This window comes from Tubulanus polymorphus, chromosome 4 (genome assembly GCF_964204645.1).
Source record: "Tubulanus polymorphus chromosome 4, tnTubPoly1.2, whole genome shotgun sequence".
NCBI lineage: Eukaryota > Metazoa > Nemertea > Palaeonemertea > Tubulaniformes > Tubulanidae > Tubulanus > Tubulanus polymorphus.
Genome location: NC_134028.1, coordinates 11,903,454 through 11,916,887, shown reverse-complemented (window position 1 = coordinate 11,916,887; position 13,434 = coordinate 11,903,454). Strand labels below are relative to the sequence as shown.

At 26.9% G+C, this 13,434-nt stretch overlaps 1 non-coding gene across 1 annotated transcript; it reads right to left on the bottom strand.

Moving 5' to 3' along the window:
• Positions 1-2,772: 2,772 nt before the first annotated feature.
• On the bottom strand, positions 2,773-3,001 carry LOC141904813 (small subunit ribosomal RNA). The gene has a single exon (XR_012619216.1). It is a non-coding gene; the product is annotated as a small subunit ribosomal RNA (ribosomal RNA).
• Positions 3,002-13,434: the final 10,433 nt, after the last annotated feature.

Here is a 13,434-nt window from a genome sequence, read left to right as displayed (position 1 = left end):
AATGCTTAAGTTATTTCTATTTCTTTTTTATTATCTAATGAATAAATATAATTTCTTACATCTTCCATGTATGGTCTTTTATTGTTTAATTTATCTTTTATTCTTTTAATTGTCTTCTGTTTCTTATCAATATCTTTATCAAAATATTTTTCACCTAAAATATCATTATTAGGCCAGCCGTAGGCTGAGCCTATTACTATACAAATGGAGCGAATTTAAATGACATGGTTTCCACACAAAAGGCTCTTTTGCTTGCCAAGTGAGGGCATATTCGAACAAATCACGTATTTAAGCGTAATCCATTCTCGGAATCGTAGCGTGCAGAATTTTGAAATAGGGTCTAATAAAGATGTTTTCTGCATTTTTCACGAAAGTTAAATCGGGAAAATTTCAATTTTTATCAGCCAATCAGGAAGTTGTGTCTTCCCTGTGATTGGTTTATCTGAAAATATCAGCAGCTGTTCACGTGAATTATCGCGATTTCATTACTGGCGCTTTTGCGCATGACGTCATGTATCAACAAGCGACAATACTTCCGCGTTCGCTACGTTTTCGCTGATTGGCCCATTTACTGGGAAATTCCACAGAAGCCTAATGTGGTTTGTTACAAGCGCTGTGATTGGCCCGACCCGATTCTGGCATGGCTTTAGCTTAGTGGGTTCGAATCCCTTGACGGGTGAAGATGATGGATCCTATCAATATCTATTGAAACAAATAAGTTTCCCGGTTGGGCAGCCGCGGATATCTACCGGAAGTGTTCCGGTTCGATATTTCGAGGTTTCTTTGAATTTTGGAGTGATATTGAAATCCGGTAAATACCAGCGGTAGATTGTGAAAACCCATTGCATGATATTTGTATTACTTAATCAACGAAAAGCGTCGGGGCCGCGCCTGGAGTTTTCGTGATTCAAGTAGCGCAATAGCCTACTTCTTCGTGTTCGTCCACCTCAATTTTCATTCCGCCGATCTCTGACACGGCTCTGTCCCCGTCGGCGCTGTGATTGCACTTTCGTACCACCAAACTTTTTTATTTCTATATCAGGGAGGTCTGGAGAATAAAAAAGTCAAAATTTGGATATCACATAGGCCTGATTTCATCGAATAAGTCGACCATGGTCGTTACGTTTCCGTACTTATTACCACCTAAAACCGTCTGAACAATTTTGTCACAACCAACATTTCGTTAACAGAAATCAGGTGTTCACGTGAATCCGCGGTATCGTCTACTGTTTTACTTCCGGGTTTTATTTTAAGATTTAAAATTGTATTTCAAGATCGATTTCTATGAAATCTTTAGCTGATTTGGTGTTTGGGAGGAATTTTTATTTGCTCTACAGAAAATTCATCCTTGACAATTGCGCAAGGTTCGCGAAAAAAAGGTTTTACCAAATCGGGTGTATGACCTTGATATGCTAATTAGCCATGTGCCCGAATTGAAAATTCAATCAAATTTTATTCTGCCAAAAAAATGTTAAATACAATTCGCTTTCCGAGAGTTAATGGTATGCTGCATGGAACAAAGTTGTTTTGAGATGGGTCTTGAAGCTATTGAGGTCGAGAGATAACCATCTAGATAGTTCGTGAGAGTTCCAAAGTTTTGAAGACGCTTCAAGGTAATGTCTTGATATTTGTTTTATACGTGTATCTACCCTAGACACATCTTCAGGCCAAAAACTAGCCCTGTCAGATTCAAGATGGCCGACTGGCAGCCATTGTTGTTCGCCAAAATCAGCACTTTTTACACATTTTTGAAGTTTTCGAGGGAAATTTTGAAGACACTTTTATCAATAACCTTGATCATTCGTATATATTTGTATCCCCCGAGGGCCCATCGGCATGAGAAAAATAGAGTCGATCGGACTCAAGATGGCCGTACTGTGACCTTTTTTGTTCCCAAAAATGTCAATTTTGGCCTGAATTCTGAGTACTGTAGCTTTCTAATGGTGCGCCATGTTTCATTGCAATTTGTAATGGGTATTCTTTGGAAAGGGATCTTTTATATCCGAGAGGGTATTTTTGACCAGGCAATTATGACGCACTTGGCAGCCATCTTGGGGTCATCAGTACTCATTCGTAGGTGGAAAAAAAGTTTTTCCACATCATAATTGATACTTAAGCATACTTTGCTACTATAATCAATTGGAAAGTTGTAGCTCATGACATGTTCTATGATCGAGGTGAGTTTCAAGCTCATTGGTTTTTTTTATGGCCACCAGGGGGCGTTGAACAATACAATAACTTAGTATTTCTATATTACATTCGTTCCTGCTGTCTGTGTTAACACACGATTTTACTATGTAAATGATATTGAGCAGGGAGTGTATATTGATAAATATAACCCACAGATTACATCATTTATAAAAAGCAAATCTGACAGGCTGGCCATTGTGCCCCTTGGGGCTCTTGTTGATATTTCTAATATGACTTTTAGATTATAAATGTTCTTTATAATATCTTTTATCACTGAGTGATTGATTACATGTATCACATTTGTATATTTCTTTTTCATTCTTCAATTCTTCTAATATAGTTTCTAATATATCGTCTTTATATTCTAACTTTAATTTATTTTCTAAGTGTGTTTTAGTTTTATTATGTCTTGCTTATTTAGATTTATCTATATCAATTTTACATGTTGAACAGTAGTACTTATTTGCTTCCATTTTAATATCCAATTTTTTATTAAAATTGATTTAAGAAGTTATTAGATTAATATTTTAAGAGTAATAGGGAATATGGGGGTTCAGATTAAAGGTTGGGAGGGCGAATTCTTCGTCACTACCTCCCCGTGCCGGGAGTGGGTAATTTGCGCGCCTGCTGCCTTCCTTGGATGTGGTAGCCGTTTCTCATGCTCCCTCTCCGGAATCGACCTCTCGACCTTTGATCTGAACCCCCATATTCCCTATTACTAACGTTTCATAGGCACGTTCTCTTGAAATGTTATTTATTTATGATCCGTGGTTGCGACATTCACTCGACATGGTAGTAGTTGCTCCTGAAATATAGTAGATGTATTGTGATAAAGGATTGGGCGTCCATTTCGACTTCGTTTGATGCCTTGAGCATATTCTTTCTTTTACCGTCACAAAAACCAATATAAAAATAAAAATGGGATCTTGGCGGTCGCAGACTCGATCGATATCTCTGATGTTTGGTATATATATTCGCTGTAATACGCGCTTTGTGTCTCTACAATGTGGGCGCTAGCGATTCGCGCATCAGGGCGTTATTGGCTAAACTATCATTTGGGCTTGCGTCATAAGCACGTTGCTAGAATCTGTATTTCTTAAACCGGTTTTAGCGTTAGTAATTAGAATATGTGGCTTTCAGATCAGAGGACGAGAGGACGAGACACCACTCATCACCACAAGTAATTTTTTTTCCTAATAAATGGGGGAGAATGAACACCAACTAGAAAACAATAATATCAATAAAAATCAATATTATTGCCCTTATTGTAAAAAATACATCGATACATCTAATAAAACACGACATGAAAAAACTGCAAATCATATAAAAAATGTAATAGATTTTGAAACTCCAGAAAATTCCAATGAAAGAAAAGAACGATTAGAAAATATGAATGTGAATGAAATAAAATGTGAAGTTTGTGATGAATTTATAACAAAAAGGAATTATAATAGACATCTCGAAACAGAAAAACACCATCAAAATTTGAGAAATAATATTTTAGGAATAGATTATTTTGATGATAAACCTCAACAAGTAAAAGAATCAACTTCAAAAACTAAATCCATTTCAAATAAACCTTACATGGAAAATGTTAGAAATTATATTGATTCACTAGAAATAAAAGATACAATTGAAATCTTAGAAACATTACATAGTAAAATTGGTCCTGCAGCTATTATATTTAGATTTTTTAAAGGTACAACAATAGAAGATTATAGTACATTTAATGAAATAATAGAAAAATTACTAGATTTGATAACAGATGTTGAATATCCAAAAATTAGTATCTCTGGGAAAGTAAGTTTTATAAAGTCAGAAGAAAAAATGGATTATAATATTCAAACACACTCTGAAGAAATAATTTCAAAAACACAAATAAAAGAGAAGTTAGAAAAAATATTAAATGAATTTAAACGTCATATTGAAGAAAGATATTTTGAGGGTTCTGGTTTAACATTGAATGAAATTATATATTTAGATTTAAATGTTTATAATACAAAAAGGAATAAAACATCAAAAAGTAATAAAATGTTTAAAAATGATTCAAACTTTACAACAGAAAAGGATATGAAAGCATCAAGTTATATCAAATTACCGTTTACAACAAAAGCAGTAATAAATGTTCAAAATGAAGATAATAAATGTTTTCTATGGTCAATTATTAGTTGTTTACATCCAACACAGGAAAATGTTTGTAGAATAACAGATTATCGGAAATATGAAACATTATATAAAATTGATCAATATCCAGTAACTATAAAAATGATTCCTAAAATAGAAAAAATTAATAATTTAAAAATAAATGTATTCGAATTAATGCAATTACCAAAGACAAAAGGTGAAAATATTAAAGATTATACATTAGAAGCTTTATATTTAACAGAATATTATGATGATGAAAATGCTATAGATTTGTTATATTACAAAAAAGATGAAAATGAACATTGTATGTGGTTAAAACAAATTGATTTATTCTTTAGAACAGAAAGTGATCATCATCGTAAAATTTATCTATGTAGAAAATGTTTATCTAAATTTATGGCTGAGAATACATTATTAAAACATAAAGAATTATGTGATAATAAAGATTTTTGTAAATTAATAATGCCAACAGAAAAAGATTATAAATTGAAATTTACTAATCATAAATTTAAAAATATTGTTCCATTTGTAATTTATGGGGATTTTGAATCGTTGAATAAAGAATTAACTGATCAAGATAGAAAAGAAATATATAACAAAAAGCAATTATTAAAATCAATGGATAAAGGAAGTGAATTAAATGAAGATATAATTCAAGACCCACCAATTATAAATACAATTAAAAAAGTTCATCAAAGAGCTGCTGCTTATGGAATTTACATAAAATCAAATTATGCCGAATTATATGAAAGTCAATATATTTCTTTTAGAGGTGAAAATGTAGTTAATGATTTTTGTGATAAAATGATTGAATTAGAAAGTGATTTTGCAAAATTATTAAACAAAAATAAAAGAATAGTTATGACAAAAGAAGATGAAATTGATTTTAATTATGCAACTCATTGTTGTTATTGTGAAAAACGTTTTTATGCATTTGATAAAAAAGTTAGAGATCATGATCATTTAAATTCAAAATATCGTGGAGCTGCTCATGAAGATTGCAATTTACAAGCTAAGAAAGTTAATTTCGTACCAATATTATTTCATAATTTATCAGGCTATGATACCCATCTATTTATAAAACAATTATCAAAGAAATTGGGTACAATTAATCAAGAAATAGAAGAATATAATGCTATGAATGAAGCAAATGTAAGAAAATATGATTTTAAACTATTAGCTAAAACATCTGAAAATTATATTTCATTTCAATTTGGTTGCATTAGATTTTTAGATTCTTATAGATTTCTAGCAAGTTCATTAGATAATTTATCAAAAAGTTTAGTTGATAATGATTTTATTATAACTCGATATTATTATCCAAATGACCAAGATTTTAAATTATTAAGATATAAAGGCGCAATTCCTTATTCATTTTATAAAACACATGATGATTTTAATGTAACAGAATTATTAAAAGATCAATTTTATGATAAATTAAAAGAGGAGTATGTGAAAGACGAAGTGTTTAATAGAACATTAAATATTTGGAACCATTTTAAGATGAAAAATCATGGTGAATTAGTTGATTTATATTTAAAATCAGATGTTATGATATTGGCTGACATATTTGAAAAATTTAGAGAAGTTAATTTGAATCATTTTAACGTTGATCCTTGTTATTGCTACTCTAGTCCTGGTTTAACCTGGCAATGTGGTTTAAAATATACAAATGTAGAATTAGATTTATTAAAAGAACCAGATATGGTTTTATTATTTGAAAAATCAATTAGAGGTGGAATTAGTGGTGTTATGGGAGATAGGTATTTTAAAGCAAATGATGAATATAAATTATTATATATTGACGCCAATAATTTATATGGTTGGGCAATGATGCAACCTCAACCATATAAAAATTTTATATTAACAGAAGTTGAAAATGGTGATAAAACTGATTGGGAAAGCGCAATTATTAGTTTAAAAGATGAAGCACCAATTGGTTATTTCTTTGTAGTTGATTTAGAATATCCTGAAAATATAAAGTTTAAAACAAGAAACTTACCTTATTGCCCAGAACATTTAACTGTAGATGATAGTTATTTAAGTGAATACCAGAAGAAAATAAAACCGAAAGATCATGTTTTTACAGAAAAATTAATACTTACTCAAAATAATAAATACAATTATATTGTTCATTATAGAATGTTAAAATTTTATCTAAAACAAGGAATGAAATTAAAGAAAGTACATAGATATATTGAATTTAATCAATCGAAGTGGTTAGAAAAATATATAGATTTCAATACTCAACAGAGAACCATATCAAAAACAGATTTTGAAAAAGATTTTTTCAAATTGATGAACAATAGTTTTTATGGAAAAACTTGTGAGAATATTCGTAATAGAAACGACATTGAATTAGTAAATAATTCTGAAAGATTAAGACATTTACAATCAAGTCTTAGACATTTAGGAAATAAAAGATTTGAAGATTATTTAACAGCAGTAAAATTAAAAAGAACGTCCATGAAATTTAACAAACCCATTTTCATTGGTTCAACAGTTTTAGAAATATCAAAATTATTAATGTATGATTTTTATTATAATGTTTTACAACCACTTTTTGGAGAAAAACATATAGAAATATTATATTTTGATTCTGTAACAGCTGACACCCCAATATTATTAAAATACAATAACCAAATATTAATTAGAAGAATTTCAGAAATAATTCCTAATCAAAATAAATCTTATATTTCATATGGTGAAAAAGAACTAATACAAATAAATGGATTAATGGATGTTTGGACAAGAAATGGATGGAAAAAATTAAAGAATATTATTAGACATAAAACAAATAAGAAAATCTATAGAGTTAGAACTAAATTAGGGTTCGTAGATGTTACAGAAGACCATAGTTTAATTAAACGAAATGGTGATGAAATAAAACCAACTGATATAAAAATTGGAGATGAATTATTACATAAAAGATTTTTCCAAAGAATGAATCATATGTCATTTGATGAAATAATTGATAATATTTATAATATAGAACCTGAAACATTAGAAGAAAAAGAATATTTTATCAAAGGATTTTTCATGGGTGATGGTTCAGCAGGTGTGTATAAATATGTTTGGGGTAATAAATATTGTTGGTATTTATGCAATCAAGACTTAAAATTATTAGAAAGAATTAAGAAATTCTGTGAAGAAGTTTATTCACATAAAACATTTAGAATCATGGATGTTATGAAATCATCAGCAGTTTATAGAATACTTGTAAATAATCCTAAAGATTTTGCTATAGAATATAATGATGAATTCTATATTCATGCAATAGTGAAAAGTAATACTTCAACTAAAGAAAAAATAGTACCAGATTATATATTAAATTCAGAATATAATCTTAGAAAATGGTTCTTCATTGGGTTCTACGCAGCCGATGGTACTAAAAAATTTATAAAGGATAAAACGATAACCTTTGCACAGAAAGGAAAAGTTGCTATATCAGGGTTAAATGTGTTATGCAGTTCATTAGGATTTAATATGAATATAGAATTAATTAAATCTAAACCAAATTGTTTTAATTTAAGGCATGTAGAAAAAGAATTAACAGAAGAAGTTAAAGATTTATTTGAAATATATAACCCAACTGACTATGTTTATGATTTATCAACAGATGATGGAACATTCAATTCTGGGTTCCCATTAATCCAAAAAAATACTGACAGTTACATACTAAAAATCAAGACAAATGATATAACAAAAGACTTAAAAACATTAAAACATCATTTTGATTTTAGCAATTATCCTAAAGATCATGAACTATTTAGCAATGATAATAAAAAGATTCCTGGTAAATTTAAAGATGAATTAGAAGGTGATGAAATGATTGAATTTGTTGGGATAAGAAGTAAAATGTATAGTTACAGAACAAAAGATCATGAAGCTAAAAAGTTAAAAGGAATAACAAAACATGTGGTTGATAAACATATAGAATTTCAAGATTATATAAAGTGTTTATATAAATCAATTGTAATGAAAAACAAAATGAATTGTTTAAGATCAGAAGATCATGAGATGTACATTAATGAAGTTGAAAAAACTAGTTTAAATCCATTTGATGATAAAAGGCATATTTTAGATGATGGTATAAAAACATTACCTTATGGTTATTAAAATGGATCTATATCATCAAACTCGAAATCACTATTGGCTTCTTCATTTTCATTTAATTGTTCAGGTTCTTCTTCCATTCCATTTTTCTCATTTAAATAAAGTTCTATCTTGTTCCACATTTCATCTCGCTCTCTTTGTTTCTTTTTGTTTGTTAATTCATCAAATGGAATTATAATATCTAGGTTTAAATAATTTACAATCTTATTTAAAAAGAATTCATAATTTATTGAATCTGTTATTCTATTTTCCAAATAATACATTAATATTTGTTTAAATATTTTTTTTATATTTTCCATATCTTCTGTTAATTTAGGTTTTTCATAATAATCGTTAAATAATAAATATAAATACATTTTCTTTTGTTTTGTGTTAAATGTTGGTGGAATAATTGTTTTTATAATATCTTTTTTAGTTATTTCACCATTTTTATTTTCTATTATTTTCATTTTTTCAAGCCATTGCATATATTCTGGTGTATGATCTTCCATGGAAAATATTTTAAAAATTTCATTAAGATAATTTAATTTTGGATCTATGAGAAAATTTCTAGTTTTTTCTTCACCTAATAAATTCTTTTGCCATCCACATTCAACACAAAATAACACAGTACCTTCTTGCCTTAAAGTCGCATAAATACATTGTGGGCATTTTTGTTTATAATTTCTAGGTAATAGATCTTCATTAAGCTCTTGGTATTTTCTTACGTTTTCTTTATGTTTTATTGTTCTATTATGTAGATTTGAATTACTTGTTGTAATAATCAATTTACAATATTTACAATAATATGTTTTTCTTGTTAATTCATTATATTGTTTTTCTAACTTTTCAACTGTTTCTTTATTATCTGGTAACGTTTTCTCATATTTTATTTTTTCTAATAAATTATTTTTTCTTTCATTGAATTCAGTTTCAAATTTATTAGAAAATTTATCTATATGTGCTTTACGAAATTGATGATTCTCCCAATCTTCTATATTTTCAGGGCTATATTTTATTCGACAAGGCTCACAGAAATGATCTTTTATATTATCCTTATCATAGAATAAGAAAGGTCTTTTCCAAATAACTTCAGGTTCAACTTCAACAGAATTACTATCAACATTAGCCGTTGCGCTATTAATTCTACACTTCTCTGAATGTTTTTTGAAATAATTTCTAGAGAATGTTTTATTACAATTTGGACAGTTTATTTTAGGGGGTTTATAGTTTTCATCATGTTTTTTCATATGTCGAGCCATATTACTTTTTCTTAGAAGTTCACCACAAATTTCGCATGCTATCTTCTCATCCATTTATTAAGGAAAAATTTTATTAAAATTAATTTTTAGTGATGAGCGGTAATTTTTTTATGTTATAAATAATGGTAGAATTAAAAGAATACAGAATATTTATTGATTCTAGAAAACTTACAAATTATAAATCTCATAATTTATTAGTACAATTAGATAGAGAATTTAAGAATTGCGTTGATTTGAAATTAGTAAATATAAGTTTATGTAATTCTTTTTATAATATATCGGATAAAACTTTCGAACATAGAGGTTTTGCAATTCATATGAAAAATAAAAATAAATGGTTTTATCTAATGTTAAAACCAGGATTATATAATTTAGAAACATTAGCCCAAGAAATTAATAAAAGAGCTCGTTTAAAACTTGGAAGTGAATATAAATTTTCAATTAGATTTATAAAAAGTGATAGTTCTGATAAAATTAAAATAAAGTTAGATGATGAAAGCAAACATGCATTTATGGTAAGGAAACCTTTAGCTAAACTGTTAGGAATTAAACCACAAATTGTTACAGGAAACGTAGACGGTAATTCAAATATAATACCTTTTACACATTTTTATATTTATTGCAATTTAATCGATCCTACAAAAACATTTGAAGCAACTAAAGATACAACATGTAATTCTGGTTTACTAAACATTTTACCATTGAAGAATGTTAAACAATTTGGAACGCAAATAAATTATAATTTAACAGAATGTGATTTCAAACCATGCATTCCTCGTTTTAATAATTTTAGATTAGAAATTAGAAATCATAATGGATACTTAATTGATTTAAATAATTTCCCTGTAATTTATGAATTAGTTATAAGATGTAAAGAGTAATTTTTTCATTATATAAATGAATATAACTGTTGGACCGAGTATATGTTTTGGGTTTGATTTTAAACATGGTAAAGAAATGAGAATTAAACTAAATGATGTAATTACTGATATAAAAAGTAAATCATTTAACAATGCGTCAATGATTGATAAAGAAAAGTATAATATAGAAAAAGTAATTGATTTAATTAAATCACCTTTAGAATATTATGAATTAAATGAAGATGGAATTATTGAAGATATCAAAAACATATTATCCAAAATATATGATAATCATAAAACTAGTAATGAAATAAATGTTGAATTAATCATAAATAAGTTAACTAAATATTTTGATGATAGTAATTTTTTTGATTAATAAATGAGTGATAATAAGTGGATAATAACTGGATTATATAATGGCGCCTTACTATCAGTTGGAACTGTTGGTTATTCAATGGTATTAAAAAAAGTATTCAAAATGGGAAGTGTTAATGTTGATAGATTTGATATCAATGATATTTTAAAGTTAACATTAGCAGTTACTTTATCTAATTTAACAATTGATTATTTGGAAAAACAAAAATATATTCCTCCCATATAAATGCATAATTTTTTTGTTAAATAAATGGCTTCTGCAATTATAACTATTATAGGATCAGCAATTGTTAACGCTTTAGCATTTACTGGTGGTGGTTATTTATTTAAACATATTGATAAAAATAGTTCATTAGGAGAACAAAGAAGACATAACTTAGCGTTAGAGAAATACAATAAAGCTGCAGAAGAATATAGAGAAAAGAGACAAAACTATATGGATTACATCAATAAAGAATTATATGATCAGAAGATTTCACATAGAGATTTTCAATCAGTTGATGATGCAATGAGTTTATATAACGCAGTAACCAATAAAGAAAAATTACATCTATACAAACCTAAATTATCAGATTATTATACCCCAAGTAAAGAACAACAGAAATATGAAATAATTTGGATTTTAGGTGGAACAGTTATTGTTATATTTGTTGCTTATAAGTTTACTAATTAGTAATTTTTATTCTAAATAAATGGAAGATAAAGTTGATAGTATTGATATTATTCCTCATGATATAAATAAAACTAAATTAAAAACATATTTAGAAAAACAAATATTAGAATTTGAAAGTGACTTAAAAGTTAAAAAGAAAAAATATTTAAAAAGTAAAATTATATATTATCTTATTATAAGTGGTTCGGTTACAATTAGTTCTGTAATAACATTTTTAGCAATATTCAGTCCATTAACACCTTTAGCTATATCAATTGGTGTATTAGGATTAAGTTCAAGTGTTTTAACCGGTATAAGTTCAAAATTAAATATAAAAAGTAATAAAGTAAAAATTAAAACTAATATAAAAGAAATTAATAAATTAAAGAACACACTAGATTATATAATAAGTTTAAATGGTCATATAACAGTTGAAGAACAAGATAAATTATTAAAAGAATTAATAAATTATTAATTTTTTAATTATATAAATGGTAGATAGTTTTCCAAAAGCTTTCCAATATAATAAATCAATTAAATATAATATTCCAGCAATAGATTTTAATAAAGATATTACATATAGAAATGAAGTTTTAGATTCATTAATTGATTTATATATTTATGTTACTGAAACTAATAATTTTAATGCAAAGATGGAAAATATATTTCATGTATATTTGATTAATTTTAAAAAATTGAAAGATGAAAAACAATGGTTATTAAAATCTAATATGAAGTATTGGCAGAATCAATTAAATTTTGCTGTTTATTGTGCAACAACAGGATGTGGAATTAGTTGGAATGATCATTTAAATAATTCTAAATATAAATTAATTCAAAGTTTATTTAGATTTCATACATACTTTCAAATCAGAATAATATTAAATGAATTAGAGTGCGCTTTACCAGGATCTAGGTATTTCAAAGAATTAGATAATAATATTAATTTATCAAAGTTTTATAAAATTTGCAATGAATTTAATATAGATATAAATAATTCTGATTTTAGAATAAAAATTGGAACAATAAGATCACTTCCTTGCCCTAGAAAGATTGCAGAATATTGTGCACTTCCCATACCATCTAATAGTTTTTATAATATCTATAATAAAAAATTAGGTTATGGTAAAATAGAAACAAAGGATTTAGAAACATTAAATTTCAATAAATTACCAAAATTTTATGATAATTTAAAACAAGAAAACAATAATGGTTGGGTTTATTTTATTTTAGAAAATAGTGAAGGTTTTACTAAATCAGGTATAGAAAGAATAAATCAATCTGTTAGAACTTATTTGATTTGTATTCTAGGATCACAAGTTGAAACAAGATCACCGATAATTGGAAATTTGAATACATCATTCGATACACAAAAACAATTCAAAGTATTATTTGAAGATTCCATACATAATGATAAAAATAGATCGATTCCAGAAAACATTATAAGATATCAAAATTATTTAGATAAATCACATATTAGATTAAATTATTGTATAGGCCCTAATCTATTAATTATTTCTAATGATTTAGTATTGAAGATGGGAAATATAATTGGTTATAATAATCTAATTAAAACTGCAACAATAAATAATTCATTTGGATTGAATGATATAAATAAAAAGATTATCACTGCTCCAAAATTAATGGAAGGTGAAAAAAATAAAAAACATATTCAATCAACAGAAACTAAAACTAAGAATATTAAATTAAATAATGATTCTAAAATAAAAGATTACAATACATCAGAAAATAATAGAACTGATAAAATTCAACATGATATAATTAAACTAAATGATGATAATAAATTCCATGAAAATACTAAATTAGCTATAACTTGTATAGGAATTGTTATAGG